The sequence below is a fragment of the Macaca mulatta genome, chromosome 3 (assembly GCF_049350105.2).
Source record: "Macaca mulatta isolate MMU2019108-1 chromosome 3, T2T-MMU8v2.0, whole genome shotgun sequence".
In the NCBI taxonomy this organism is placed as follows: Eukaryota; Metazoa; Chordata; class Mammalia; order Primates; family Cercopithecidae; genus Macaca; species Macaca mulatta.
Window position 1 is genome coordinate 90,751,511 of NC_133408.1, and position 25,646 is coordinate 90,777,156.

At 37.4% G+C, this 25,646-nt stretch overlaps 1 long non-coding RNA gene across 1 annotated transcript; it reads right to left on the reverse strand.

Moving 5' to 3' along the window:
- Positions 1–5,588: 5,588 nt before the first annotated feature.
- On the reverse strand, positions 5,589–11,893 carry LOC114676744 (uncharacterized). Its single transcript, XR_003727791.2, has 4 exons — positions 11,834–11,893; positions 11,195–11,348; positions 7,742–7,858; positions 5,589–5,787 (listed from the first exon to the last, which is right to left on the reverse strand). It is a non-coding gene; the product is annotated as an uncharacterized LOC114676744 (long non-coding RNA).
- Positions 11,894–25,646: the final 13,753 nt, after the last annotated feature.

Here is a 25,646-nt window from a genome sequence, read left to right on the forward strand (position 1 = left end):
GAATAATTTACCTTTTGTCTATGGATTTGTTAGTCCACTTCACATATGTGTGTGTGTGTGTGTGTGTGTGTGTGTGTGTGTGTGTATTTACATATGCTTGGTACCATTTCTAGACATTTATTTGGTTCTATTCATGTTGACATTACCAGGCTATTTTAGTTAGTTAGTTAGTTAGTTAGTTAGTTAGTTATAGTGTTAGTATATGTTTTAGTGTTTGGTAAGGATAAATCAACTTCAGTACCTGCTTTTTACTCAAAAATTTTATTTCTATTATTGCTTATTTTTTTCCATTTGAAATTCAGGATCATCTTCCCTAGCTATAACAGTTTTTAAAGTATTTGCTGTGATCACATCACATGTATAATTTAAAGATAATTTACATCTCTATGATAGTGACTATTCCTATCCGAGTTCACAGTATATCTTTTTCTATGTTTGCATCTCCTTTTAGTTCACTGCTGAGCATTTGCATTTTCTTCATATAGGTATTTATAATAAAGGCACATATTTCTTGGTGTGGCAGTTACTGCAATTTGACACCTACTTCCACCACTTCTCACACATCCTCCTCCACCACAGAGGGGGTAAAGCTGGAGGTCCTTCCACCAAGCAGAAATGTTCATACAAGTCTTAGAAGGCAGGAGTGAGCAGTGTGAGATGACATCTAGACTCAGAGAGATGGAATTTCCATAAGCATCTGCAGCAGAGGTGCCACTATCACAAGTAGTGAGGAGGAGGTGGCAGCTTTGAGGTTTCCACTAAACAAAGTGGATTAATCTGCATCAATCCTGCCTGTGAAGTAACCAAAAGAGTTTCCCTGATTCTTGCTGAAATTCTGTAAACAAATTCTTTATGATTAATCTACCTGATATCCTGTTTCCTGAAATAATTAGAACCCCCCCAAAAAAGTTTGCAGGCAACAGACCATCAAGGCAATTGGAATTTAGAATCAGCTCTCTGACTCAGTTTGGGTTAAAGGGTTAGCATTAATGGGTGGGACATCATATTCCATAACTCAAAGTGATAAAAGAGTTATGTAAGGGGTCATCTTTGGGAGAGAGTAAGTGGCATCTGTGATAGACTACTTTGATGTGGTACTAAGTATACAAGGATCATGGAGTAGGCTGGCTGCGTCTAACTGCACTGGAAGGTTAAATAATAGGACTCCATTATTGTATTTTGGGGTTAAGACATGCTTGGTAGCCCTGGTAGATTCAGCTTCTGACCGTGGACAGCAAATGACTGTCTAATTTATTTAGATTCACACAGCATTAAGCTGGGTGTGCCCAGCAGCATCCTACCCTCAAGAGGAAGTGGTCTATATGAGACTGAGTTTGAGGAGATACTGAAAGCACAAGTACATTGCTTAAGCAGCTGGTGAGCACTCCCAATGTGCCTACTCCTGCCACATGGCCTCTTCACCCTTCTCCCATATCTACAGCCCAATAGGGATCATCCTGCAACCCCCTTACTAGGGCCAAAAAACAGTTAAGCACTGCACTATGTGCTGGCCCCAGTGGACTACCAAAGAATTACTCTCCTCTGAGGGCTATCCCTAATGACTCAGGAATCCTCACAGTACTCAGACCTCCAAGCAGTCTATCTCTTTAAGCCCTTTCCCTGAAAGGACAGGTGGCCAGATATTTATGCTCCTGTGTTGATGCTGGTGATTTGGTAAACAATCAAAGGTTAAGAAGGAACAAGATTTGAAGATTAATAACAATAAGGTTTGTAGAAGAGGTTTCTGCAGGTGCCTCTCAGAATGCTAGAAGAGTATGAGTATATCTGCATCCTAGAGAACACTCCTCAGGACGTGTCTATAAAACAGATTCTAGATAAGAAAGTGGGCAAGACAACATGCTCTGTGAATGTCAGTCAGCCTCTTTCTCCAGATACACCATTGATCACAATGGGCCAATGAAGAGGTGACCAAAGGAAGCAGGGAAGGAGATTGCATGTGAGTTTCACAACATGTACTTCCCCTCACCAAGTCTGACCTAACTTCAAGTGAACCAGCAACGGAGACCAACACTAATTCCCAAATATAGCCCCATAGCCCAGGGGGACCAGACTGCACCTGGTGGCAGATCAACAGAATTGGATCCCTTTCATTATGTAATGGGCGGTGATATATCACATTCAAATAGAAACCTATTTTTGCTATACTCTGTTGCCTGCAATTCCTCTAGCAATACCATCCACGGACTTAACAAAATCCGTATTCATCATAATGATACATGGCTTCTAACCAAGGATCACATTTTAGGCAAAAGAAGTAAATGCAATAGGCTGATGCTTATGGGATTCACTGATCTCACTGTGTAATCCATCATCCAAAAATCGACATTATAGAAGGGTAGAAAGACCTATGGGAGTCTCAGAGGTAGCATCAACTAAGTTTTAGAAAAGCCTGTGAGTTTGGCATACTAGCCAATAGGTACAGAATATATTCTGAACCAGCAGCCAATATGTGATGCTGCTTCTTTTATCACTGAACTATAGGAGTCTGAAAGTCTAGGGATAGAAGTTGAAGTGTCTTTTTCTAATATGGCACAAAATATGACACAATATGAAAAATTTTGCTTCCTATTATCACAAATTTGAGCTGTGTTGGTTCAGCAGTCTTAGTACCCAAGAGACTAACGCTTCCACCAGGCAATACAACAATGGTTCCATCAAACGGAAGTTAAGAATGCAACTGGCCAGTTCTCCCATGACATTAGAAAATCCAGCAAAATACATGCTTGCTGTGGCATTTAGCTGACGTGATTGATCCCAAATATGAAGAAGTGGTTTCCAACTACATAATGGGAACTTAGGTGAATATTCTAGAACATGGAGATTCTCTAGGGTGCCTCCTGATACTGTCATGTGTAGTGGTTAAAACCTAAGACTCCAGTAATTCCATACATTGCAGGACTCCAAAGGCTCAAATGAACAAGAATGGAGGTTTGGTTTATTCAACTATATAAAGACTTGTATGGTATAAAGGGAATGTGGAAAGGGCAGGCAGGAAGTTATACAAACTTTTCCCTTATGACCATTTGCAGAAAGAAGACTCAATTAGCTACTCATATTCTTCCTGGTTTTCGTACATGGATGTGATCTTGGATTTTGTATGTGGATATGTTAGGTGCTCAGTGGCCACAGTGGGGTTTCCACTGGCACCAGGTCTCTTGCTGTGTTTGTGCAATTTCCCTTGCTGTATTACTTCATGATGTGTTGCTTCCAATACCAGTTCCCTTTCCCTTATGGACATTCTGTAAGCTACTTAATAGCAATCGACTGAATGTGTCCCCTCCAAATCCTGATGTTGAAACCTAATCCCAATGTGATGGTACTTGGAGGTGGTAGCTTTGGGAGGGGATTAGGTCAAGAAAGTAGAGCCCTCAAGAATGGGATTAGTGCCTGTGTAAAGCCCCAGAGAGCTTGACTGCCCATTTTGCCATGTGAGTACACTACAAGAAGGCAGCAGTCTATGAACCAAGAAGTGGGCCCTCAGCACACAGTGAATCAGCCAGCACCTTGATTTTGGACTTGCAAGCCTCCAGAACTGTGGGGAATAAATTTCTGCTGTTTCCAAGCCACTCAGTCTATGGTATATTGTTAAGGCAGCTGAACACACTAAGATATCATGTAAGTATTTTCTCTTTAAACTATCACAATTGGGTTATGTTGTCTGCAATTCAGACAGACCAAAAAAAAAAAAAAAAACCACACACACACAAATTTTTATTTTGTTTATTTTTGCTTCAGAAAACTGCGTCTTTTCTTTTACTATGTCTTCTAAAGTGCTATTTGTCCCTTTTTGTGGTGAATGCTTGGGTATACAATTATGTCATCTGTACATAATAAAGTTTACCTATTCTTTTCCAATATTTATACATCTATCTATTAGTTCACTAAGACTGCCATAACAAAGTACTAAAGACTGGGTGGCTTAAGCAATGGAAATTTATTGTCTTACAATTCTGGAAGTTAGAAGTTTAAGGTCAAGTTGTCGGCAGGGTTGGTTTCTTCTGAGGCCTCTTTCCTTGGCTTGTAGAGAGCTGTCTTCAACTGGTCTTAACTCTGTGATTCTCTGTGTCCTAATCTCTTTTTATAAGGAAAAAAGTTATATTAGATTAGGACTCATCCTGATGACTTCATTTTAAAAGTGAATTAGCCCATTTACTAAACCTGTCTCCAAAGGCAGTCACATTCTGACATAGAGGGAGTTAGGAATTCAACAAGAATTTCTGGAGGACACAGTTCAGCCTATAACAATCTACCTCTTGTTTCATTTTTTGGCTATATACTTATTTGACAAAATAATAGAAGTGATTATTGATTATTCACAGTATTTACTGTCAATAATCAGGAAGCTGATTTTAAAGGAAGGATTCCATTGTTTCTCCATTAAGTGGGATTCAGGATTTGGAGTTAAGATATAAGTAGATTTTATCATGTTAAGAAAGAATCCACCAGATCCAGCAATTCCACTTCTGGATATATATCAAAAGGTATTAAAATTGGAATTTTGAAGAGATGTCTTCACTCCCATGTTCACTGCAGCATTATTCACAATAGCCAAGACACGAAAGCAACCTAAATGTCCACAAACAGAGAAAGAAATAAAGATTACGTGGTATATACACACAGTGGAATGTTAGTCAACCTTATAAAGAAGGCAACTCTGCCATTTGTAAGAACACAGATGAATCTGAAAGACACCATGTTAAATAAACTAAGCCAGAGGCATAAAAAACAAACACTTCATGATACCCCTTACAGTCATACACTGCATGATGATAATTTGGTCAACAATGGATCACATATATGATGGTGGTCTCATAAGATTATAACACCACATGTTTACTATACTCTATGTTTAGCTATGTTTAGATACACAAATACTTGCCATTGTGTTGCAATTGCCTACAAGATTCAGTACAGTAGCATGCGGTATAGGTTTGTAGACTAGGAGCAACAGGCCATACCACGTAGCCTATGTAGTGTATTAGGCTCTACTATCTAGGTTTATGTAAGTACTGTACACTCTATGACGTTTACACAATGATAAAATTGCCTAATGATAGCATTTCCCAGAATGCATTTCCATTGTTAAGCAACACATGATGAGTCGAAAATAGAAGCAGGGTATAGAACAGTGGTTGTCAGGGGCTGGGGAAAGGGGAAACGAGGTATTAGTCAAAGGGCACAAAGTTTCAGTTAGGCAAGAAGAATAAAACCTAGAGATCTATAGTACAGCACAGGGCCCATATAGTTAATAATATTAATAATATTTTATTATCTATTCAAAATTGCTAAGAGGGTATTTTGTTAAGGATTCTTATTATACACATGTAATAATAACAGAGGGGGGAGGAGGAAACATTTGGAGGTTATGGATATATTCATGGCATAGATTATATTGATTCTTTCATAGGTGTATGATTATCTCCAGACTTGTCAAGCCGTCTACATTAAATATGTATAACTTTTTGTAAGTCAAAACACAAATAAAAACACTGCTGATGACAGAAGGAAAGAAGGAAGGAAGGAAGGAAGGAAGGTTGGCTCCACTCTTCCTTGTTTATTAAAAGTTATTTTTCAGAAAGCAATGTAAAAATTTTATTAGTTATTTGAATAGCACTGATACAAATGGTCACTTTTCAATTTTTTTTCCTTTGAGCTGGGAGTGGTGGCTCACACCTGTAATCCTAGCACTTGAGAGGCCAAGGTGGGCAGATCCCCTGAGTCCAGGAGTTCAAGAGGAGCCTGGGTAACATGGAGAAACTCGCATCTCTACAAAAACAGAAAAACAAAAATAAAAAAATTAGCACAGCATGGTGATGCACACCTGTAATCCCAGCTACTATAGAGGCTGAGGTGAGGTGGAAGGATCCCCTGAGCCCAGGAGGTCAAGCTGCGGTGAACTATGATTGCACCACTGCATTCCACCCTGGAAGACAGAGTGAGACCCTGTCTAAAAACATTAAATTAAATTAAGAAATAATTTTTTTTTGCTTTGAATTGTAGGTCATCAGAAACTTATACAAATAGTACAGAGGATTATATCATCTTTACCAGTTAGTATTACTGATATTATAAATTTTGGTGATAGATTTCCTAATGTTGAACTATTCCTGCATTCTTGGAAAAAAGTCTACTTGCTCATCGTCTGCTTTTCTTTATGATATGCCACTGGATCCTACTTGCTAAATAGTTTGCGTAGTACTTTGGCATCAATATTCTCAAGTAAGGTTCATCTTTTTAAAGCAACTATGCTTTATATCAACTATGCTCACATCTTCAAAAGAATTTGAAAACTTACCTTCCTTTTCTATGTTTGAAGCATTGAAATTACTTAATTTTTCAAGATTTGGTAGAAGTGTCTCAACTTGCTTTGTTTGCTTTTATCGTTGCTTGTTTGTTTCTGCGGGGAGTCAGTAGCTTTTAGACAAATTTCTCTATTTCTTCTAAGATAAATGATCTATTTAGATTTCTTTACATCTGTTTAGAGTTACTTTTGATAAATTATATTTTCCTGGAAAATTATTCATTTCATCTAGCTTTTCCAAACTTATTAACATGTGCTGGAGGAAATTAGTTCTTCACGATCCTTTTAATTTTCTCTGATTCTATACTTTCTCATCATTGCTTATTTTTGCCTACTTGTGCTTTTTATCTTCTTAATTAGGATAGCTAATGATTCATTTTCTTTTCAACAAGCAGTACTGAAAACTTTAAAAATTGTCACTTTTCTCTTTTATATTTTAAATTTTTCTATTAATCCCAATCTAATTTCTTGAGTTGTATGACGAATTTATTGACTTTCATTATTTACCAGTAGAATGCCTAATGCTGGCCGGGCGCAGTGGCTCACGCCTGTAATCCCAACACTTTGGGATGCTGAGGCAGGCGGATCACAAGGTCAGGAGATCGAGACCATCCTGACTAACATGGTGAAACCCAGTCCCTACTAAAAAATACAAAACTAAAATTAGCCGGGCATGGTGGCAGGCGCCTGTAGTTCCCAGCTACCCGGGAGGCTGAGGAAGGAGAATGGTGTGAACCTGGGAGGCAGAGTTTGCAGTGAACCGAGATCGCGCCACTGCACTCCAGCCTGGGCGAGAGAGCAAGACTCCCCATCAAAAAAAAAAAGAAGAATGCCTAATGCTATGCATGTTTCTCTGCGTGCTGCCTTCATGTCTAGATTGTTCTGCCATAACATGAGTTAGTTAAGAACTTTTTTTTTATTTCCAAGCAGTAAGGAATTTCTGATTTTATACTTAGTTTGCATTTCACCAGTATATCATTTTTCATACTTTATTTTCAACTTATAATCACTTTGTGTTAAAATGTCTCAAATATACCATAGAGTTGATTTTTGCTTGGTGATCCTATACAACTCTTTCTTTTAAAGCATGTATATGTAAATATAATTTGCATTTATCAGTATGATAGTTATGTTAGGATTTAGCTCTCCTTTGTGACATACTTTCTGCTTTTATAATTCGGTTTTTAAAACTGAGACTATTGGGCTGTTTGTTTTGTTCGGGTGTATGTGCTTCTTCTGATAATTGGAAAGTCTGTATTTTTCTTCTAATGGTTACTTTGTGGTTTTTTATAATATCAATAATCATCTGAATCTTCTATTTCAAAATAATATAGTATCAGGAAACTTTTGTGGGTCTGATTTTGGTAATTCCCCACTCTCATCAATGACTAATTGACAAAGTGCCCCCTTTCTCCTTACCTTTCTCCTGTGTCACAACAGTTTGGTTTTTGCCTTCTCATTATGTGTTTTGTGTTGTTAAATATACATATTCCTCCACTACTTGGCTTATTTATTTAAAATGATGTCTTTTGGCTCCTGGGAATGAAAAGATAGATAAGACCGTCATGAAATTTAGAGCACCTACCAATTCTTTTTTTTTTTTTTTTTCCTAAGACTGAGTCTTGTTCTCTTACCCAGGCTGGAGTGCAGTGGCACAATCTCGGCTCACTGCAAGCTCCGCCTCCCGGGTTCAGGCCATTCTCCTGCCTCAGCCTCCTGAGTAGCTGGGACTATAGGTGCCCGTCACCACGCCCGGCTAATTTTTTGTACTTTTAGTAGAGACGGAGTTTCACCGTGTTAGTCAGGATGGTCTCGGTCTCCTGACCTCGTGATCCGCCCGCCTCGGCCTCCCAAAGTGCTGGGATTACAGGCGTGAGCCACCGCCCGGCCTAGAGCACCTACCAATTCTTATTAGTAGCATCATATTTTCAGAGTTTATAACATTTACATGTCTTTAACCATACTGTTTCCATTTATCTCTTAATTTGTTGACAATTAATCTCAAATAGTGTCTTTAAGAAGACACGGGGTGGTATTTATAGTAACAACATTCCCTGAACACTTGCATGTTTAACCACATCTTTCTCCACTTCACATTGGCATGGCAGTTTGATTTGGCTTTAAAAAAGTCTTTTCTCACTTTCTTTCCATAAGGACTTTTTCCCTAAGGACATTTTGCCCGATTTAGAAGGTTGTGTTGTATCTGAGACAATCCAACTTGTTTAATTGTAAGTTGTAGATACTTTTAGTCTGGCTCGCCTAAAGATTTTTTTCCTTGGAAACCGAATCGGTTTACTGAAATCATTCTCCATTTTGACACATCTCTATTTTTCCTAGATCATGATATGCCTTATCAAGCATAGATTCAAATTACCTTCTATATTTTGGAATATTACCTTGAACCATATTTCAGAATATCTGTACACCTCCATTCCTTCTTCTAAGACTCTAATTTTTAAAAATATTAAATCTCTTTTGCCTATCCTCCATTTCAGGTGTCAGCAAAGTATGGCTCATTGGCCAAATTCAGCATACCACCTGTCTTTGTAAATAAATTTTTACTGGAATACAAGGTATTGTTTATGACTGTTTTCATACTGCAATAATACGATTGAGTTATTATGACAGGGAACATATGGCCTTCAAATCTGAAAATATCACTACTGTCAATCCCTGTTCTATATCAATCCTTTCTCTCTAATCCTTTTTAACTCTTTATTCCTATTTCATTTCGCTGGGCTTTCTTGTTCCTGTCTTTTATGTTCTGTGTTCTTTCATTCAACAGTGTATTTTCTCCCCAGAGTTGTTTTCAAATGCCTTTATTTATGGTATTTTAATTTTAGTCTTCTACATTTTTCTGAGTTCCTCCAGAAAACATCACTTCATATCCTTTTCTCTCAACATCTCTGATCACTGACTTCAGCATATATATATATCTATGTGTGTGTGTGTATATATATAGAGAATTTCTTTCTAAATATCTTTAAATTTGTAGCTATATAATAGGTCATAACGTTAGACCTTCTCTGTGGCAAAACTTTTCAGGTAACCATTCTTTATTTACGATTTGTTTTTCCTTTCTCTTTCTCTTTACTTCTTTTCCTATAGTATTATTATACAGGCATTATTCTGATTCCTGTTTTGTTTCAGACATCTATTTGGTTGATCTGACTTGGCATCTTTTGAGAATCAGCTATTTTCAGGCAACAGGGAATATGGGAAGCACCCGGTCTTGTTTTAGAAAACATTTCTCATGACTTGAGGACTTCTGTATTCAATATTTGGCCTTTGCTTCTTCCCAGAAAATGAAGCTATAGGCAACCGTGCAGTTGTCCCTCAAGGCACGGTTTCTGCATAACTCCTCCACATGGATGACTGTTTCCAGTAACCACAGCTTCTCCACGTGGTGTTGGCTTCATCTCTGCCTCTCTGGCTTCTGAAACCCACGCTTCCACCATCAGCCTGAGAGCCCATGCACACTTTTGGCTTTACACGCTCTAGAATCCATCTGTCCCTGTGTGGCTCCTGGGAGGATTCTGCTGTTCCCATTCCCTCCCAATTTCCACTTTGCTGGGTCCTTTTGCCACCTATTTTGTGGTTTGGCATTTCACGTCTCCTTTTATTTTTTTTAAGAGTTTGCATGTGTTTTTTATATCTCCATGTTGCTTTTTGTTGGTTTTCTAGAAAAGGTGGTTGAAATGCTGACTTCATACTGCATCATCACACCGATATCTGTCCTAATAGCTTTAAGTTTCACTTTCTCAATCTGTTTAATGAGGTATTAGCTGCCCCATGGAGTTACTACAAAATGTATTAAGCAATCAATGTAGATTTCCTAGCACATCTTTCTCTATTATCCTTCGTATCTACTCAGGAAAGGGTAAGAGGCTAATTCTATTGCTTCTCAGTCTTTCTTGCCAAGGTTTAATTTCAGAACCATACTGCAAATGTAAAGTTGCACTCATGTTTTCTGGTTATCGTGTAAACTTCATGTATATAAAAATTAAATTAGATATTTCTCTTCTCAGAGTCTTTAAGATGTTATTTAGATAATTATAATAAAATACTTGGACTAAAATTTGAGGGCAAAAGTTTGTTTTCCAGATAAAAAGTATATGGAAAAAAGCATTACAGGCAAGGCAACAGAATGTATACAGCAAGAGAACTATCAAAGATGGTGGAATGTTTGAGACCTTAAAGAAATTCAGCATTGATGGCTGGAAAGCATGAGATCACAAAAGCCATTTAAGGACCTAACTCTTCTGATCAAAACACTGCATCAATTATTTAGTCTCTTGTGAATTTAGCCATGCTGATACACTATGGCTAATGGATTAAACTTACAACTTGAACATTTTTAGCACCCTCTTGAGCAATCCAGCATATGAATTATAAATTATGATACCCTCATTGGAAGAATGAAGTTGCTTCCCCTAATCGTTTATTAATATAAATGTCTTCATTTTCTGAGTAAAAATACTCATAAAAATTATGTATATGTACACTGAGAAGAAACAAAATTGGCCTCTTACCCTTTCCTGGGTAGGTAACTCAGAATAGTAAAGCTGTTCTAATAAACAAATGTGTATATGTATATTGTTTTAAAATTATGCATTCTGTGTGTGTGCACACATGTATTCAGAAATGACACATATCAAATTAATTGTGGTTGACTCTGGAGGGAAAAGAAAAGAACTGGAAAAAATAAATAAGACTTCAACTCCATCTAAGGTATTTTATGTTTTCTTCCTTTATTTAAAAAATTCTTTAAAAATGTTAACTGTTAACTCTGTAGAGCAATCAGGTGTCAAGGTGGAAAACTGAGTCAACAAGACAAACTGAAAGCAACAATCAAGCTTCCTATTCACTTACAATGCAAGCAAGAAGTGCAAAGGGGCTCCAGCTTCCCAGTGTTTCATTTTCCTCTACAGAATGGAACTGGGTGAGGTTCAGGAATGAGGGGGAGTCATCTCACTGCTGAAAAGCCCCAAACAAAAGGCCTTTGTCTCTTCATGGACCCATAGACCTGGGAGAAGAGGAGAAGGGCTTTAAGGAGGAAAGTACTGAGTCAAAATGAGGAAAAGTGCTTCAGTCAAGGCTGCTAAGCAAAAGAAGCCTCCGGATGGCGGCAGCAGGGTGAGGAATTACATATGCAGGTGAGCATGGCTGGTGGTGGTGCAGAAAGGGGATGAATTCTTGACCGCAACTCCCTGCAGAGAACTGCAATGCACTGGCTGTGCACCAAGTCTGTAGGAAAAGCCGTTTCCTCCCATAAAGCTGCAGGATAAGCCATGAATTTGCTCATGGTTAGGCCTAAAATATATGTAAGATTTTAACCTGGAGACAGACTGCTCAAATTCTAGTTATAAATAAAGTCATTTGTTCTCTATACTTTTCTGTATTTTATACTCTTTCAAAAATTAAAGTTATACATATACATTGAAAAAACAATTCAAATAGATACATAAATGAATAAAGTAAATAGTGAAAGTCTCACTGTAATCACATTACCCAGAGATATCCACTGGTAGCAGGCTGGTGTCTTTTCTTCTGAATATTTTCTGTGCTTCTATATACAAATATATAGAGAGAGACATATTTATAAAACTTGAGCAATTTTTAAATGTATTATCCTGCATTTAATAATACAGTACAGCATCTTTCCAAGACAAGATGTATCGATCTAGCTCATCTTTTAAAATGGCTGCATAATTACAATGTACACAGCAATGCAATATTGCAGTGATGTGGCATAATTTTGTTACCCCATGTCTTACAATTTTCTAAATTGAAAAATGTAATTTATTAGCACATTTGCTACAATTATAAATAAAACTGCAATGTATATTCTTATACTTATGATGTGCACATCTTTGTGTGTTTAGGTATTTTCTGAGTAAACCCTTAAGGTAGAAATGCTGGGTCAATGGATATATTAATGTTGACACATTGCCAAATAGCTTTCCAGAAACTTTGTGCCACCAATGCATCTTCCAGGGCTACATGAAAGAATGTCTTTTAACACACTGTTGCCAAAACTGGGTGTTTTAATAATTTTAATTCTTAACAACTGATAAGCAAGAGATAATTTTACCTTCAATTTGAATTTATTTTACTAATAAGGTTCAGCATTCTTTAATGTTCACTGATCAGAACTAGCAATTTTGTGAGCTCCCTATTCATTTTCTTTGACAAATTTTTCACGAAGTTTCCTATTTTTCATATTAATTTTCAGGTTGATATGTCTTAGTACTACCTAGCTAGACAGATGCACACATATTTATATATATAAAATGCTGTCCTAAGTATGACAAATATATTTTTATATTGTCATATTTTATATGTGTTCTTTGCTTTTCATATGTGTTCTTTGCTTTTCAATTCTGTGATACTTCTTGACAAAAGAAACTTAATTCTTAGAAAACCAAATTTGGAGGAGGGACAAAGATGGCTCATTAGAAGCAGTTGCAGTCTCAGCTCTCACAAAATGGCCAGTGAATTCTGCACCTTCAACCTGAGGATCCAGGTTCTCACATTGGGACTGACTAGGCAGATGGCTTGACCCACAGAGAGTGAGGAAAAGCAGGGTAGGGCGACAGCACACCCAGGAGTCCCATGGAACCAGGGAAGTCCATGCCCCTAGCCAAGGGAGGCAGTGACTGATTATGCAATCCTGCCCAGGAAACCACTCTTTCCCTATGGATCTTTGCAACTCATGGATCAAGAGATCCCCTCTTGAGCCCACATCACAAGGGCCTTGGATCCAAAGCACAGAGCTGTGCACAGTCTCAGCTGAGCAGCTGCTCACTTACTTGCTTGCTCAGGCACCCAGGAGTTTTGCATACTCCGGCCACAAGAATGCAGGCAAGGTGAGAGATTCCGTGCATTCCTCTAAGAAGGAGGCTGAATCCAGGAAGCCAAGCAGTGTTGTTCTGTGGGCCCCACTCCCACGGCACCGCACAAATTAAGACCCACTGGCTTAGAATTCCAGCCGGCCAGTGGCAGCAGGCTGGACAGACTGAGACAGCAACCTGAGACAGACTGAGTTTCCAGTGGGAGGGGTAGCCACCATACCTGCAGCTGGAGTAGGCCATTCTAACAGGCCAGCACTGGGGACTGGGAGGAATTCCCCAAAACCCAGCACAACTGCTGTGCCTGATCATGGCCAGTCTGCTTCTTTAAGTGGGATCCCAATTCATCCCCCCTCACTGGTGGGGCCTCCCTGTGGGGATTTCAGCAACTCCAGCCAGATTTATACAGACAGAACTCTGATTTCTCCCTGGGATAGAGTCTGCCAGGATGCCTGTTCTGGAGAGGCCGGGTAGTCAGTGCAGTGCAGTGCACCTGCTCTGCCAAGGGGCAGCCATACTGCTTCTTTAAGCACATCCCTGATCCTGTTCCTCCTGACTGGGTGAGACTTCTCAACAGGGGTCACCAAACACCTCCCACAAGTGTTCTGGCCAGCATCAGGTCAGTGCATCACTGGGATGGAGCTCCCAGAGAAGGAGAAGGCTGACATCTTTGCCGTTTCACAGCCTTCACTGGTGATACCTCCATGTTTCAGGAGGGACCACGATGACTAGGGTCTGGAGTAGACCCCCAGCAAACCACAGCAGCCCTACAGAAGAGTGAAGAGTGGTCTGTTAAAATAAAATAAACAGAAAACAACAACAGCATCAGCAAAAAGGCCCCACAAAAACCCCAATCAATGGTCAGCAATCTCAAAGATTAAAGGTAGATAAGACCATAAAAACTAGAAAGAATCAATGCAAAAATTCTGAAAATTCAAAAACCCATAGTGCTCTTCTCCTTCAAATGACCACAGCACTTCTCCAGCAATGGCACAGAACTGGGCTGAGGCTGATATGGCTGAATTGACAGAATTAAGCTTCAGAAAATGGGTAATAATGAACTTTGCTGAGCTAAAGAAGTATGTTTTAACCCAATGCAAAGAAGCTAACAATCATGATAGAACAAAACAGGAGCTGATAACCAGAACAGCCAGTTTAGAGAGGAACATAAATGACCTGATGAAGCTGAAAAACACATGAGAAACTCACAATGCAATCACAAGTATCAATAGCAGAATAGACCAAGCAGAGGAAAGAATCTCAAAGCTTGAAGACTATCTTTCTGAAATAAGACAGGCAGACAAGAATAAATAAAAAGGGGCCAGGTGTGGTGGCCCACACCTGTAATCCCAGCACTTTGGGAGGCTGAGGCGGGCAGATCACGAGGTCAGGAGATTGAGACCATCCTGGCTAACACAGTGAAACCCCATCTCTACTAAAAATACAAAAAAAATTAGCCAGGCGTGGTGGTGGGCATCTGTAGTCCCAGCTACTCAGGAGGCTGAGGCAGGAGAATGGTGTGAACCCAGGAGGCGGAGCTTGCAGTGAGCCGAGATCATGCCACTGCACTCCAGCCTGGGCTACAGAGTGAGACTCTGCCTCAAAAAAAATAAATAAATAAATAAAAAGGAATGAACAAAACCTCTGAAAAATGGGATTATGTAAAAAGAGTGAACCTAAAACTGATTGAGGTATCTGAAAGAGACAGGGAGAATGGAACCAAGTTGGAAAACATACTTCAGGATATCATCCTGGAGAACTTCCCCAAACTACCAAGACAGGCCAACATTGAAATTCAGGAAATCCAGAGAACCCCAGTAAGATACTCCACAAGAAGATCAATCCCAAGACACATAATCAGTTTCTCCAAGGACAAAATGAAAGAAAAGAATGTTAAGGGCAGCCAGACTGAAAGGCTGAGTAACCTACAAAGGTCAGCCCAACAAAATAACAATGGGCCTCTCAGTGGAAGCTCTACAAGCCAGAAGAGATTGGAGGCCAATATTCAACATTCTTAAAGAAAAGAATTTTTAATCCACAATTTAATATCTGGCCAAACTAAGCTTCATAAGCAAAGGAGAAATAAAATCAGTTTCAGACAAGCAAATGCTGAGGGAATATGTCACCACCAGGCCTGCCTTGCAAGAGCTCCTGAAGGAAGCACTAAGTATGGAAAGGAAAAACTGTTACCAGCTACTACAAAAGCACACTGAAGCACACAGACCAGTGACACTACGGAGCAACCACATAAACAAATCTGCAAAATAACCAGCTAGCATCATGACAGGATCAAATTCACACATAACAATATCAACCTTAAATGTAAATGCAATAAATGCCCCAATTAAAAGACACAGAATGACAAACTGGATAAAGAGTCAAGACCCAGCAGTATGCTGTCTTCAAGGGATCCATCTCACATGCAAAGAAACACATAGACTCAAAATAAAGGGGTAGAAAAGATTTACCAAGTAAATGGAAAACAGAAAAAAGCAGGAGTCACAATCCTAGTCTCTGACAAAACATTTCAAACCAACAAAGATCAAAAAAGACAAAGAAGGGCATTACATAATGGTAAAGGGTTGAATTCATCAAGAAAAGCTAACTATCCTAAACACACATACACCCAATACAGGAGCACTGAGATTCATAAATCAAGTTCCTAGATACCATCAGAGAGACTCAGAGTCCCATAGAATAATAGTGGGAGACTTTAACACCCCATTGACAATATTAGACAAATAACATTGAGATAGAAAATTAACAAAGATATTCAGGACCTGAATTCAGCTCTGAAACATGTGGACCTGATAAATATCAACAGAATTCTCCACCTCAAAACAACAGAATATACATTCTTCTCATTGCCACATGATACTTACTCTAAAATTGATCACATAATTCGAAGTAAAACACTCCTCAGCAAATGCAAAGAACTGAAATAATAACAGACAGTCTCAGAACACAGCACAATCAAATTTGAATTCAAGATTAAGAAACTCACTCAAAAACCACACAACTACATGGAAATAGAACAACCCGCTCCTGAATGACTGCTGGGTAAATAATGCCATTAAGGCAAATATCAAGAAGTTCTTTGAAATTAATGAGAACAAAGAGACAACATACCAGAATCACTGGGACACAGTTACAGCAGTGTTAAGAGGGAAATTTATAGCACTAAATGTCCACATAAAAAAGCCAGAAAGATCTCAAGTTAACAACCTAATATCACAACTAAAAGAACTAGAGGACCATGAGCAAACCCCAAAGCTAGCAGAAGACAAGAAATAACCAAGATCAGAGCAGAATTGAAGGAGATGAAAACACAAAAAAACCCTTCAAAAAAATCAATGAATCCAAGGGCGAATTTTCTGAAAACATTAATAAAATAAACTACTAGCTAGACTAATAAAGAGGAAAAGAGAGAACCAAATAGACACAATCAGAAGTGACAAGGGGCATATCACCACTGACCCACATAAATACAAACAACCATCAGCAAGTACTATAAACACCTCCATGCACATTAACTTGAAAATCTAGAAGAAATTGATAAATTCCTGTACACATACACCCTCCCAAGACTGAACCAGGAAGAAATAAAATGCCAGAATAGACCAACGACAAGTTCTGAAATTGAGGCAGTAATAAATAGCCAAAAAAAAAACCAAACTCTAAATTAAGACCAGATTTATAGACATAAAAGACAGAGATTTATAGCTGAATTATTCAAGATGTACAAAGAAGAGCTAGAACCATGTTTACTGAAACTATTCCAAACAATTGAAAAGGAGGGACTCCTCCCTAACTCATTTTATGAGGCTAGCATCATTCTGATACCAAAACCTGGCTGAGATACAACAACAAAAAAAGAAAACTTCAGGTCAGTATCCCTAATGAACATTATACAAAAATCCTCAATGAGATACTGGCAAACTGAATCCAGCAGCGTATCAAAAAGCTTAATCACCATGATCAAGTTGGCTTTATTCCCAGGATGCAAAGTTGGTTCAACATACACCAATCAGTAAATATAATCTATCACATAAACAGAACTAAAGATAAAACCCACATGACTATCTAAATAGATATAGAAAAGGCCTTTGATAAAATTCAACATCTTTTTGTTAAAAACTCTCAATAACCTAGATATTGAAGGAACATACATCAAAATAATAAGAGCCATGTATGACAGACCCACAGCCAGTATCATACTGAATGGGCAAAACCTAGAAACATTCCCCTGGAAAACCAACACAAGACAAGGATGCCTCTCTCTTATTCACCATAGTGTTGAAAGTTCTGGCCAGGGCAATCAGGCAAGAGAAAAAAATAAAGGGTGTTCAAATTGGAAGAAAGGAAGTCAAATTGTCTTTTTTGCAGATGACATGATCCTATATCTAGAAAGCCCCATGGACTCAGCCCAAAAGCTTTTTAAGCAACTTCAGCAGTCTCAAGATACAAAATCAAGGTGCAAAAATCACTAGCCTTCCTATGCACCAACAACAGGCAAGCAGAGAATCAAATTATGAATGAACTCCCATTCACAATTGCTACAAAGAGAATAAGATACCTAGGAACAATGCAGCTAACAAAAGAAGTGAAGGAATTCTTCAAGGAGAACTTCTAACTACTGCTCAAAAAATCAGAGAAGACACAAACAAATGGAAAAACATTCCATGCTGATGCACAAGTAGAATCAATATTATGAAAATAGCTATACTGGCCAAGGAATATATACATTCAAATGCAATTCCCATTCAACTACCATTGGCATTCTTCACATAATTAGAAAAACCTATTTTAAAATTTATATGGAACCAAAAAAATCCCAAACAGCCAAAACAGTCCTAAGCAAAAAACCAAGGTGGAGGCATCACACTACCTGACTTCAAACTATACTACAAGACCACAGTAACCAAAACAGCATGGTACTAGTACAAGAACAGACACACAGACCAATAGAACAGAATAGGGAACCCAGAAGTACTCCACACACCTACAACCATCTGATCTTTAACAAACCTGACAAAAACAAGCAATGGGGAAAGGATTCTCTATTTAATGAATGATGCTGGGAGAATTGGCTAGTCATATGCAGAAAATTTAAACTAGACCCCTTCCTTACACCTCATACAAAAATTAACTCAAGATAAAGACTTAAATGTAAAACCCAAAACTATAAAAACTCCAGAAGAAAATTTAGACAGTATCATTTAGGACATAAGCATGTGAAAAGATTTCATGACAAAAACACCAAAAGCAATAGCAATAAAAGCAAAGATTGAAAAATGGGACCTAACTAAAGAGTTTCTGCACAGCACAAAAAAAAAACAAAAAAAAAGTTTAGCAATCTATCAATCTGTCAATGGTCTAATATCCAGGATCTATAAGGTACTTGAACAAATATAGAAGAAAAAAAAACATTAAAAAGTGGGCAAAAGGCATGAACAGACACTTCTCAAAAGAAGTCATACATGCAGCCAACAAATATGAAAAATAGCTCAACATCCTGATCATTACAGAAATGCAAATCAAAACCACAACGAGATACCATCTCACACCAGTCAGAATTTAAAAAGTCAAGAAAGAACAGATACTGGTAAGGTTGCAGAGAAAAGGGAATGTTTTTACACTGTTGATGACAGGTAAATTAGTTCAGTAATTGTGGAAGACAGTGGGCAATTCCTCAAAGATCTAGAGGCAGAAATGCCATTTGATCCAGCAATCCCATTACTGGGTATATACCCAAAGGAATATAAGTCATTTTATTCTAAACATACGTGCATGTGTACATTCATTACAGCACTATTCACAATAGCAAAGACAAGGAATCAACCTAAATGCCTATCAATGATAGACTGGATAAAGAAAATGTGGTACATATACACCATGGAATACCATGCAGCCATAAAAAGGAATCCTATTATCCTCAGCAAACTAACGCAGGAACAGAAAACCAAACACTGCAAGTTCTCACTTCTAAGTGGAAGCTGAATGGTGAGAACACACAGACACATAAAGGTGAACAACACACACTGGGGCCTGTTGGGTGGACAGTGGGGACAGAGAGCATCAGGAAGAATAGCTAATGGATGCTGGACTTAATACCTGGGTGATGGGTTGATATTTGCAGCAAACCACCATGGCACACATTTGCCTATGTAAAAAACCTGCACATCCTGCACATGTACCCCAGAACTTAAAATAAACGTTGAAGAAAATAAAAGAAAACCAAATCTGTCTGTCTTTATGGATCTGCCTTCATATCTTCAAGGTCATGTTTCTTTCTGATTTGAATTACCGTATCTGAAAATGTGAAAATCTGAAAATGACTAATTAATGGCTAATGTAAAAATAAGTACAGGGGGAGGGAGGGAATTTTTGCTTCTGGGATGATGGTACAGACATATTTTTCCCTGTTCTTTCCACTAAATATAACTAAAAACCTTGTCATTTTACATTAAAGCAGACATAAGTAGATACTGAAAGGTGGAAAGACTAAGGCAGAGTGGCTGGGGTTCTCTGGACTCAAACAATGACACAGGAGTGAGTTCCCTGGGCTTTCTTTTAACCTCATGTATCCCAGACAGGGTTCTGGAGAAGCTGGAAACTCAGTGAGCCCAGACAGTAACTTACTCTGTCTAGCATATAGATAAAGAAGTGGCTCTTTAGCAAGACAGAAAATTTTTAGAAAAGTACTGCTTTATGGAAGCCATAAAACCACAGGACCAAAAAAAAAAAAAAACAAAAACAAACAAACAAATAAAAAACTGGCTCCATCTCCAGCCACACCAGCGAGAGCTGAGCAGGAGCCTAGGCTCCCACCATTGCCAGGCCATAAAGAAACACCACCCACTGCTGATATAGTGTCAGAGGAGAGTAGAGAGCGGCAATGGCATCAGCGGAGAGCACATGGGCAGCTTGGACTTCCACTCCAGCCTGGCATAAATGAGGCTCGCTCCTCCAACTGAAGTGTGTCAAAGGAGGACTAGGGAAACATCAGGACCTTCCACACCACCCAGTGGTAATGATACCACCCACTTCTTGGTGCCAGCGGTGCCATGTGAGCATCAGGAATGAGGCATGCCTGCCACTCTCAGTGGAGGCCTACTCAGGTACTGAGCTTCCACTTCCACCCAGTAGTAATGCGAAGCCCCAGTTTTGGATGTCAATGGAGGCTGAGTGAGGAACCTGGATTTTCCCCTATCTGGCTGTAATGAGGACATGCCCCTTCCTTGTCCTTCCAGAATGGTGTCACAAAGAGCCTGCTAAAGCGAAAAGCTAACTGAGATGCAGTCTCGTAACGTACTACCCCAAATGCCCAGGTTTTGGTCAAAAATCACTCCTCATACCACGACCAAGAAGATCTCAAACTGAATGAAAATGTACGACATATTCCAACACAGAAATTACAGAAATATTACAATTATTTGGCAAAGATTTTAAAGCCACCATCATACAAATGCTTTTAATAAGCAACTATGAACACACTTGAAACAAATGAAAAAATAGAAAGCCTCAGCAAGGAAATAAATGACATAAAAAATAAGCAAGGGGAAATTCTAGAGCTGAAAAATACAATAAGCAAAATAAACAACTCAACGGACGGACTCAAGAGCAAAATGGTGAGAACAGAATTTTTAAAAATCCATGAACTTGAACATAAAGTAACAGAAATTACCCAATCTGAACAATGGAAAGGGAACAGGCTAAAATAAATACATACATACAAATAACAGAACCTCAGGAACTTTGAAACAATAACAAAAATCTGAAGTTCAGACTACTGGGGTTCCAAAAGGAGAGGAGGAGAACAGGGCTAGGCAAGTACTCAAAAAAAAAAAAAAAAAAAGGAAGAAAACTTCTCAAATTTCACAAAGACTTAAATCTACAGATTCATGAAGCTGAATGATTCCCAATCAAGATAAATGAAAGAAATACATACCAAGACACCTCACAGTTAATTTTTCAAAACTTAAAATGAAGAAAACGTTTTGAAAGAATCAAAAGAGAAACAACTACTTCTTATAAAGTAAAAACAATTTGAATAGCAGCATACGACTCATCAGAAACTATGGAGGCCAGAAAGAACAGCCATATTGTTTTCAAAGGGCTAAAAGAAAAGAACTGCCAATCCAGAATCCTATACACAGTGATAGTATCCTTCAGGAATGAAGGGACAATAAAGACTTTTTTTAATAAGATGAAGAGGAAACAAAAAATTTTTTTGATTTTTTTAAAATAAAAAGAGTAAAAGAGTAGCTAACGGAAGTTTCCTAAATAGAAAATAATAATAATAATAATAATAAAAGAAGTAGCCTTGGAACATCAGGAACGGGGAAATAATATGATAAACAATAAGATGGGCAAATACCATTTTTCTCCTCTTGAGTTTTCTAAATTATGTTTGACAGAAGAAAGAAAAATCTTAACATCATCTGATGTTGTTCTAAATATACGTAGAGAAAATATTTTTAAAATAATGTTATAAATTGGGAAAAGTAAAGTAGCATAAAGTAAGCATATTTCATTCAAACTGGAAAAATGATGACAGTAGATTATAAAGAGTTACATATGTGTAGTGTAATACATAGAACAACCACTGAACAAAAGCTATACAAAGTGATACACTCAAAAACACTATTGATAAATCAAAAGAGAACTCTAAAAAGGTATAAGCAACCTGTAAGAAGGTAAGAAAAAGCAAATGAGAAATGAAAAACAGAAAGAACAAGTAGAAAATAAAAAATACAAACCTCTTTCGATTAAAGACAGAGGTCAGCAGAGTGGATTAAAAAACATGATTCAACAATATGAACTCTATTAGAAACTCACTTCAAATATGACAATATAGGCAGGCTGAAAGTAAAAGATATGGCATGCAAACATTAATCAAACAAAAGCAAGAGTGGCTACATAATATCAGATAAAGTAGACTTCAGAGCATAAAAAAAAAATCTTTAGAGACAGAGAGTAACATCATATAGTGATGATTTGATAATCCATCCAAAAGACATAGCAATCCTAAATGTTTACATGCCCAACAACGGAGATGCAAAATACGTGAAGCAATTTCTCAATTCAATTGATTGAACTGAAAAAAAGAAATAGACAAATCCACAATAATAGTCAGATCCCTCAAAACTCCTCTATTAATAACTGACTGAACAATTAGACAGAATATCAGCAAGGATACAAATCACTCAATAACACCATCAACCAGCAAAATCTAATTAACACTTTTGGAATACTCCACCCAAAGATAGCAGAATACACACTTTTTTTAAGTGCCAATAAAACAAATACCAAGAAAGACCACATCCTGCGCCATAAAACAAACCCCAACAAATTTACAAGAATTGAAATCACTAAAAATATAATCTCCAAACACAATAAAATGAAACTAGGAACCAATAATGATAAGATAACAGGAGAATCTACAGACACTTGAAAAATAACAATTCATGTCCAAATAATTCATGGGTCAAAGAGAAAATCTCAAGGGAAATTTTTTATAATTTAAAAGAAAATAAAATGCAACATATTAAAATGTGTTAGACAAAGCTAAGGCAGTTTTTTTAATTAGTTTTCTCTTTGCTTATTACTTTGCTTTTGCAATCAGTATTAAGTTGTCATCAGTTTAAAATATTAGGTTATAAGATGTTATCTGCAAGCCTCATGGTAACTTCAAATTTAAAAACCTACAACATACACACAAAAAATAAAAAGCAAGAAACATACCACCAAAGAAAATAGCCTTCACAAAAATGAAGGAAGGAAAGATGGAAGGAAGAAAAAAACCCACAAAACAACCAGAAAACAAATAACAACAACAAAGAAAGAAAACAAATAACAAAATGGTAGAGGTAAGTCCTTACTTATTAACAACATTGAATGTAAATGTACTAAGCTCTCCAATCAAAAGACATAGAGTGTCTGAAAGAATAAAATAATAAGATCCAACAATCTGTTGCCTACAACAAACTTCACCTATAAATACACACATAGACTGAAAATAAAGGCATGAAAAAAGTTATTCCATGCAAATGGAAACCAAAAAAAAAAAAAAAAGTAGGAGTTTCAAAAGAACTATAAAAAAAAGACAAAGAAAGTCATTATATAATGATAAAGGGGTCAATGCAGCAAAAGGATATAACAATTGTAAATGTATAAGCACCCAACATTGGAGAACCCAAATATATAAAGCAAATATTATTAGAGCTAGAGAGAGACCCCAATAAAATAATAGCTGGAGACTTAGGATGCCAATCTCAGCATTAGAGATATCTTCCAGGCAAAAATATCAGCACTATACACCAAAGAGATCTTTACAGAACATCTCTTGCAACAGCTACAGGATACACATTCTTCTTAGCATATGGATCATACTCAAGGACAGACCATATGTTAGGATGCAAAACAAGTCTTAAAACATTTAAAAAAAAAATGAAATCACATCCAGTATCATCTCTCACCACAATAGAATAAAACTAGAAATCAATAACCAGAGGGACTTTGGAAATTATACAATATGATCCTGAATGACCAGTGGGTCAATGAAGAAATTAAGAAAAAAAACTGAAAAATTTCCTGAAGCAAATGAAAATAGAACCAAAACATACCAAAACCTATGGGATACAGCAAAAGCAGTACTAAGAGGAAAGTTTTCAGTGCCTACATCAAGAAGGTAGGAACATACCTTAACACAATAAAAACCAAATATACAACACACCCATAGCTATTATTACACTGAATAGGGAGAAACTGAAAGCCTTTCCTCTAAGATCGACCAAAAAACTGGAGAACTGATAAACAAATTCAGTAAAGTGGCAGGATACAAAATCAACATATAAAAACCAGTAGCATTTCTATACACCAACAGTGAACTATCTGAAAAATAAATTAAGAATGTAATCCCGTTTACAATTGCTAGAAATAAAATACAATGCCTAGGAGTAAATTTAACCAAAGAAGTGATAGATCTCTACAATAAAAATTATAAAATATTGATGCAAGAAATTAGAGAAGACACAATAAAATGGAAAAATATTCCACATTTATGGATTGCAAGACTCAATATTGTTAAAATGTTCGTGCTACCCCAAGAAATCTATAGAGTCAATGCAATCTCTATCAAAATGCCAATGGCATTCTTCACAGAAGTAGAAAAAAATTCTAAAATTTATATGGAACCACAAAAGACCCAGAATAGCCACAGCTATACTAAGCAAAAAGAACAAAACTGGAGGAATTATATTACCTGACTTCAAATTATACTACAGAGTTATAGTAACCAAAACAGCAAGGTACTGGCATGAAAACAGACACATAGACCAATAGAACAGAATAGAAAACACAGAAAGAAACCCTTACATCTACAGTGAACTCATTTTTGACAAAGGTGCCAAGAACATGCATTAGGAAAAAATGTCTCTTCAATAAATGGTGCTGGGAAGACTGGATATCCATATGCAGAAGAATGAAATGAGACCCCTGTCTCTCACCATGTTACAAAACATCAAATCAAAATGTATTAAAGACTAATTCTAAGACCTCAAACTATGAAACCACTACAAGAAAACATCAGGGAAACTCTCCAGGACATTAGGCTAGGCAAAAAATTCTTGAATATTACTCCACAAGCACAAGCAACTAAAGCAAAAATGGACAAATGAGATCACATCAAGATAAAAAAACTTCTGCACAGCAAAGGAAACAATCAACAGAGTGAAGAGACAACCCAAAGAATGGGAGAAACTATTTGCAAACTACCCATCTGAGAAGGGATTAGTAACCAGAATATACAGGGAGCTCAAACAACTCTATAGGGAAAAAAAATCTAATCATCTGACTTAAAAATGGACAAAAGATCTGAATAGACATTTCTCAAAAGAAGACATACAAAAATGACAATCAGGCATACGAAAAGGTGCTCAATATCACTGATCACTAGAGAAATGCAAATCAAAACTACAATGAGATATCATCTCACCCCAGTTAAAATGGCTTATATCCAAAAGACAGGCAATAACAAATGCTGGCAAGGATGTGGAGGAAAGGGAACCCTCGTACATTGTTGGTGGGAATGTAATTTCATATAACCACTATGGAGATCAGCTTGGAGGTTCCCCAAAAACCTAAAAATAGAGCTATCATAAAATGTCACAATCTTACTGATGGATATATACCCAAAAGAAAGAAAATTGGTGTATCAAAGAGATACCCGCACTCCCGTGTTTGCTGCAGCACAATTCACAATAACAAAAATTTGGAAGTAGCCTAAATGTCCATGAACAAATGAATGGATAAAGAAAATGTGATACACAAACACAATGGAGTACTATTCAGTCATAAAAGAAGAATGAGAGTCTGTTGTTTGTAACAACATCGATCGAACCGGAGGTCATGGTGCTAAGTGAAATAAGACAGGCACAGAAATACAAACATTGCATGTTCTCATTTATTTG